Below are 7,931 nucleotides of genomic sequence, written 5' to 3' on the forward strand. Positions count from 1 at the left end.
GTGCTCTGTGAGCTTGTAGGCTTTTATGGTTGCACATGGATGTGCACGGTCAGCTCTTCAAACTGTAAAACACTTGTCCTAAACTTACAAGTAGACAACCAGATACTGTAGTGGTGATGACTACAAAAGAAAAAAGAGAACAGTGAAAGCCAGTGAGGGAAAACAGGACAAGTTAATCTTTTGTGTAAACAAGTGCAATCCAGATTAAATTTGGTCTGTTACTTTCTAAGCTAAATTTGGTTAGCCCACTAGTACAGCATTGGGAACCCACAGAGGTCAGTGACTTGGAAATGCTGAAATCTGCTCCGAAGGTCACATAATAATATATAGGAGCATGGACCATCCACTTTTGCCATGATATCATGCTATACAGTGTTCCAAGACAACAAAGGCAAACAACTAAGATTGCCCCAGGTAACAACAGGATCTATGAATGAGTCTCCTCTTGTGATGGATGAAATATCTTGAAATGTAGAAGTGAAACACTGCTCAGCTAAGACTGCTATACTGTTAAGGCAGCCAGTAATTTTTAAACAGGATAACACTGCAGAATGAGTGGATACTTCTGTAGGTTTGTCCTAGGCAGTAAATAAACCACTGCACCTCCCCATTAAATAGGTGTTCTTGGTTGGGGTACTGTGGCTGTATATCCTGGCTTGTAGGTGGTGATGCACTTTCAAACATAACTTTAGTGCAATGCTCTGTTACCCTCCAGTTCCTAATAACATCACTCTGCAAACCCTATCACACTATCATCTGCCTGATTATGCCTGACTTCCAGAGCACAGTTCACTGCTTTCATGCCTTCTGACCAATGTTACACCAATTCTCCCAAGCTCCGATTCAAGACACTAAATAGCGGGTGCTTGTGCTGTATTTGCATTAGCACGTGCTGCATCCTCTGCAGCAAAAAGCTTTGAGCAAAAGAACAAAGAGGGAGAAAACAAGTAAACCACAAAACCAAGAGTTCTAATTATTTCTTTGTAGATATTGCAAATGACTCTTTTTAGCAGAAAAATACAAAATATCCCAACCCTTTGTTAATATTTATTTATCTACTCCTCCGCTGAAAGGAAATAAACTTGCTGAGAACTGAAAACCCATCTACATGGTCAATGGAAATTCACCCTTGACTGAATTCTGTGAGAACTGAAAACCTTCCTAAAAGACATTAATGGCCAGTCCTTCAAAGATGCATAGCTACCCAGCTGTCACTGAAATCCAGGGGAGTGAAGTGTATAGGTGCATTTAGAAGTTTCTGGTTTTATCCTCGATGGGAACTGGGTCCATTTCTCATCAAAACCATCATTCATGTTTACACCCATGTAGTGTGCTACCAAAACCTTGTCCTTAGCTTTTCAAGATCTAAGCGAGCTCAGAGAGATGCACCATAATGTTTATTTTATTACCCTGAGTCATCCCTAGTACCCAAAGATGCTGTTGGGCTTCTTATTTTCAAAGAGAGACCCCATTAAATATAGGATTATTTAACTTCAGCTGAGTTGCACTTGAGTGCATACATATAAACATGTGTGCACACGTGTTCGCTTGTAAATCATTTCATATGGAAAAGCCAGATCAGTAAATTGAGGTTACTGCAAAACGCCATTAGCACTCAGGGTATGAATCACCTTCTTGTTGGAGGTTTTTATGTTTCCTCTGGTGAATCACTCTCTTGTATTGCACTTTGGTGTTATGTTTGTACTCCACATTTCAGCCCAAGCCAAGGGAAATGGGTGCCTGGGCCTGGGTTGACAAAGTTGTTTGGTGGAGTTTTTTTAATTATATTTATTAGAATCTGTGCCCATTCATGTGGTCCTAATCCAAGGTTGGTCACAGAAAGAAGTAAATGACACTCCAATATCACATTTCTAACACCGTTGCGATGATATTGTTGGCTGGCACCATAAAATGGTCTTTTGAGGGAGATGCTGCATATCTCTCATCCAAGCCTTCTGCTCCTGCAACATATTGGAAGGTTTCCAAGAATAGCAATGTTCTTTTCTCATTTTCTTTCTCAAATAAAATTACTGAATAAAAATAGACATCAGACAGGAGGAAAATAAGAGAAAAAAAGAAAGGTTAGAGCTGCCATTGCACAATATTATCTCCTTGGGAAGCTGCATAGCATTTATTCATGCTGTGCAACTGTCTTCCTTGTTCAAAAGAATTATATCACTCAGCCTTGTAAGGCAATAAAAAAACAGGTACATTAAATTAGCTGAAAATTGGCTACAGGGGGAAAAACACCTTTTTATACTATAGGTGATACACACCATCCATCTCTTTTGAAGTGCATGTAGAAACCAGAGGCATTAGGATAGATAATAAAATGCAATAATAAAGCAGTACAAATGGAACAGTTATAAAACTGCAATAACTTCCACATATTTGTCAGAGAACGCATTTGCTCTGTCTGCCCAAACAGTAAGTAACAGTTCTTCCCATGTAGTGTCCTCTCCAAAGAAGGGAGCTGCGTGCTTTTCTGGAAAATCTTTGGTATCTTTCAGCAGCATTTGCAGGTAAGAGTCAATCCAAGTGGAAAAGCTCTTTTCTGGCTATTAAATGCCTCTGTATTCTGATTAATGAATTGGGAGTAAGATGAAGAAGGTAATGCATGAATCGTAAAGCTGGAAGAAATTGAATAATTAATAACATAGCTTAAATTAAAAAAAAAATAAAAATGCAGAGTTATTTAGAATGTGATTTTCAGGCATGTCTAGAGATTTCAGATACCTGAAATTCCAGTTATTCTGTTACAAAACATCAGAAGGATCATCATTTCCAGCATGGTTCTCATAATTTCCTGAAAACCAGGCTATTTCTGTTTGATTCAAACAGCATAATAAAAAATTGAGCCACCCAGAGGTACATTAAGACTCTGGTGCCTAATCTGGGGTCTAAATTCAAATGAAAGAGTATCAGTTTCAAGTTCATTAAGAGAGAGAAAAAGGACATTCACACTTGCTGGCTGAGTATAGTTCTTAAAGTCTCTGGACACACCTGAAAATCTTGGCCTGAGCAAATCCATGAGGCGGTTTGGGTCAGCAGGAGGAAGTTCTAATAAATGGATTTGGGTAGCAGGAAGAAATAGCCGTAAGCACTGAAACCCACCGAAATGAAGGGAATGGCTCCATTTCATCGTGCTGGACTTTGGATGAGGTTTGCAGAGAACACACTGTGACCATGTGTTGTATGAGGGGAAGCGGCACTGAAACCAGCTGTATCCAGCGATACCCATATCCAGCTATATCCAGGGTTGGCAGAGAAATGCAGCATGGCAATCAAAGCATCATAGAAAAGGATCTTACATTTAACATGTGTAAGAGATTCACAGATCTTAAGTCAGAAAGAGGCCTTTAGATCATATAATCTGACATGCTATTCAGGAAAAGGGCATACGGTTTTACCCAGAAAACCTTGAAAATAATAACGCTGATGAGCCAGGCAAAGAACCATCAGGTGGGATCTGAGTTGTGAGACAGGATCAGGCTTGAGCAGCATTTTTCATCTGCATGTGGCTCTCCCACCTCAACTAAGGAAGAGTATGAGGCATCTAGACACCTGGGGATGCAGATGACCAATGGTTTCGGAAATGATGACAGTGCCTCTTAGATGGACAGGGCAACTCGGGTGTCTTTGCAGACATAGATATAAGGTCCTAGGTTAGGAAAGGCATTGCTCTGGAAGTGTCAGGCTGTAATAATAAGAATTTTCCCATGTGCGAATATGAAACCTTTAATAATTGGCCATGGTAAGAAGTGGAATCCTGAACTAAAGACTAGTAGATCTGATTTATGTCAAAAGCTATTATTTGTGTTCCCTGTGCATAAGAAGTATGTTGGAAGCTTTTGACTGAAGAGAGATAAGCGATCTGGAGGTCAGATGGAAAATACTGAAACCTTCATAGGGACAACATCACCTCTGGTTAAACTTCACTACAAGAGCAGAATTACAGCACGACTGAATTTAGTTGGCAGCATAATGTACCCAGATTAGAAATAAACACCACACAAAAGGATGGCATTCTACATTTGGCAGTTACTAAATCTCCCTGTGTCTTATAAAGAGGGAAATATACAGTCTGCTCAGTGTGGCATTCATACACTAAACCATATCGGGAAATAATATGCAAACCAGCGAAAAGCCGAAGCTGCAACTAGCTTGAAATGCAGTATATACATCATGGGAAGAGCAGGAATGTAGGGTGAAAGTATATTTATAATTCTGGCAAGTTGAAAGGCTTCAGTAGTTCACCTTTCTCAAAGTCATAAAACTTCATCACTCTTCTTCTCAGGGAAGAAACTGTGAAGTTGTTTATTTTTTCCATCCCTATAGTGCAAGGAAAGAAAGACCTTGCAAAATTTCCACTGTGGTGTACGTGATAGAAGTAGCTGCCTTAGGTACCAGAGCTGCCTTACATCACCTCACAGTCTGAGGTGGGTTTGTCCTCACAGCACCTATTTAAGGTGGGTCAGTGTTGGTGTTTCTCCTCTACCTCCCTGTTAAAGACAAGTAACAAAGCATCAGAAGCTGAAAGTGCCACTATACAGGCTTGGTGGTTAAATACAGCTGTGCACTCAAGTCTGGGGACACTTCAGGTGTTGGTGCCCACTAAGGCTCCCTGAGGAGGTCCCCAGGCCTCTACAGAGTTGATGTGACATGGCTCAGGAGCCTGAGCACACACAGAAAAGCTGTAGCCAAGGGCATCTTAGCAGAAATGACTTGTCAAAATCCACACAAAAAATCGATGGTAAAATGATGAAATAAAACCTATCTCCTCAGGGAGATAGGAGCTTTCTCTCCAGATGTGGAATTGGTAGAAATCCTAAGAATGAGGCAAGGAGGTTTCCAAAAGCCTTAAATAATGAATGTCATCTGGAGGTTTTTACTCATGGCAATTAGCACAAGGTCAGCTTGAAGCTACTGGTAGCTTTTGGTTATGAGCTGGGCCTGGGACACCTGCAAGCAGTAGCTGCTTTCTAGTCTCCCATAACCATAGTTAAAGACAAAAATCACCATAAGAAAATCTGCAGGTTCCCTCCTTGGAGCAGTGTAGCACTTGGCTGCAATCAACGTCTCTAAAAAGAGCTGCTCAGAACCCAGCCCTTCGCAATTTACAATTATGTTAATTTACAGTTGTGCTGATTTACAACTCTGCATTTTTCTGCAGTGAATTGTTGGAGTTGCCTGGCTTCTCACAAGCTCTACTCATTGACAAGGGGCAACATTTTCACAAATGTGTTGGATGAAATATTTCTCAGCTCCCCAGGCCAGTTCGGAAGGCAAGCATCGGTGTATGCTAGACTATGCTTTCTTGGTAAGTGACTTACCCTGGCTTAAAATAGTTGAGTTAGGTGGGTGAATCAGTTTGGTAATGTTTGTGTCCCCAGCCCACATCACAGAGGGATTATAGCAACAGCCTGGACAACTTATTTGGTCTAGATATCTTTCAGATGATAGCTAAAGGCAGGGAAAAAGACTGGGGGTGCTTACGATTTAGGAGCATGAGCCTCATTAGCAGGCAGAGGGCTGGGAGGTTAATCATTGCGGTTCTTGTGAAAAATCACAGCCACCTTTTGATATCACCCTTCTGAGGGTGACAGCCACCAAATAAGCATAATGCACCACGTCTGGGAATGAAATGATAAAAGGCCATCATCAAGCAGAGATGACCTAGGGACTGAGAGCTGTCTCAGTTCGGTGCATCCAGGGAGGAGCAGTAACAGCGGGATAAGGGAATTGAGGCATCACTGTGTCACACAACAGCCATGACTGCCAGGGCACGATCACCTCTGGAGAAACTGGCTGTTCATTTACGTAAACCAGAGAAAATGTCTAAGTCACAGGAGAATGAATAAGCAAAACCAAAATATTCAGCTTTGAGTGACAGTCCTTCTTTCTCCCTACAAAGGTAATTGTCAGGCAAAATACTGCATCTGCCAGTATTTTCACTAGAACAGTAACCCTAAAAATACCCAAGGCTTTTATCAAAGTTGTATTTCTTATCCAAAAGAAGGACATATCCACCATGGATCCTGTTTGTTTGCCCTCTGTGGAATTAAATTTGGTGTTTCCGTCTTTGATTCCAATCACAGCGTACAAAAGCTGTGTGTATTCCCATTAATATTCATATCATTTCTACTTCAGCTTCTCTTGAATTAGTGTAACCCAGGAACTTTAGCAATGTCAGTCTCAATTTATGCAAGCTTATGCTGAAAAATTTAATCTTGTCCGTTCTTGAATCCCCCACCCCCTGGATTTCCTTTATTTCTTTCTTTGATGCCTTTATACAAATGTCTTAGTACTTTTCTTGGGTGTACGACACACAGCAGGTTTTGCTGATGGAAAAGCAGGTTTTTCACCCTGCCCAGAATAGTTGGATGCTGAGATGCCTGAAGGACAATCAAAAAAACCCATCAACACGAACCACTATACCAAATAGCAAGTGTTTCTTTGGCAATACTACTTCTTCATAATTTTTCCCCAGACTTTTTCATACTGGAGGCTTGCCAGCCTACATGTGGATTTCTAGCTGATTAGAGCAAAGCAGGAGGAATGCCACAACGTGAGGGTCAGCCATGTCTTCAAAGGTGCTACCATGAAACCAGCCCCACTTGGGTACCTGTGTGTTCCCACTGCAACCTGACAATTCAAAAGTAGCCAAAGAGTCAGGGGTCCACCAACCAGAGCCATGGTTCCATGAGGCAGCAGCAAACACCACGCAGAGCAAGTCGAAGTTGTGCCAAATTCAGTTAACAAACCTGACCTGCGGTTTCATGCAAACCCTTTTTCCTTCTTTTAGACTATATGGGTTCATGCCCCCTAAATTTCGCTCTCAGTTTCAGGTATGAATGAATTGAAATTCATTAGGTAAAATTTGGCTAGAAGAAACTACCTAGTCTGGACTAGTTTCAGTACAAACCTAAGCAAAACCACAGAATTGCTCATGGTTTCCAGCCTAAACCATACATTTCACCTAGTTTTTGGGGGTTTCATTATGAAAGTTTCATGGAGTCTGAAAAAAAAAAAAAGCATGATGTTTAAGCACTTCGAATTGCTATCTATACACTTTTGTCTACTGGGAATATAACAGTTGACAATGCAAGTCTTTGCTATCAGATGTCTGATTGCAAAGAAAGAGTTCTCTGCACAGTGTGAATCCCCAGTTTGTTTTAAGTGAAAATAGATTGGTTTATTGGCCCTCCTCGGCTCCTGCCCTTTGGACTTGATTTTGGCCTTTGTATTGGTCTTGTTAGTATAGTTTCAGCCTTGAATACATACCTGGAAGACAAAAATCAAGGATTCTCTTTGTCATGGTGGGAAATCTATGGATGGTGCAGGCATGGCTTAGACAAGTCTACATCTTTTAGATCTCAGGGTTTAAGGAGACTGGGAAAATACTAAGACTGTAGTGTTGTTCTCTCTTATCGATTAACAGTGGCTTCTTCCAGAAGAAGATAAAACCTGGATCATTTCTAAGTCAGGCCAGGGAACTCATCAAGCACTTGGTAGCTCAGGCTACTCACATGCATGTGAGTGTGATGCAACGAGGGCTGTGCACATAGAAGATAGCTTCAGTCTTGAGTTCATGACAGTCAAATAGTAGATAAATGAAAATAGGAGTGAGATTAATGATGGGCAGTACTAGAGATATATTATACTGTAGAAAATTTGTCTTGAAGTATAACGCATTTTTAGTGATATATAAGCAAATGTGTGTATTTTTACTGGATAAATTTCCAAAGGCTGTGTCTCACCTACTGAGCCAATTCTGTCATCCAGGATACATCAGTACTAATTCTTTTGCTGAATTCCTTAGAAATTACCTTACTGAACACAATGAACCAGGACACTCAACTAGACTGGAAGATTTAATTTTTAAAGACAGCTAGCTTTCATTTCAAAGACTTCAAGTCATGATGGACCTG

Source organism: Accipiter gentilis, chromosome 29, assembly GCF_929443795.1.
Source record: "Accipiter gentilis chromosome 29, bAccGen1.1, whole genome shotgun sequence".
Classification (NCBI taxonomy): Eukaryota; Metazoa; Chordata; class Aves; order Accipitriformes; family Accipitridae; genus Astur; species Astur gentilis.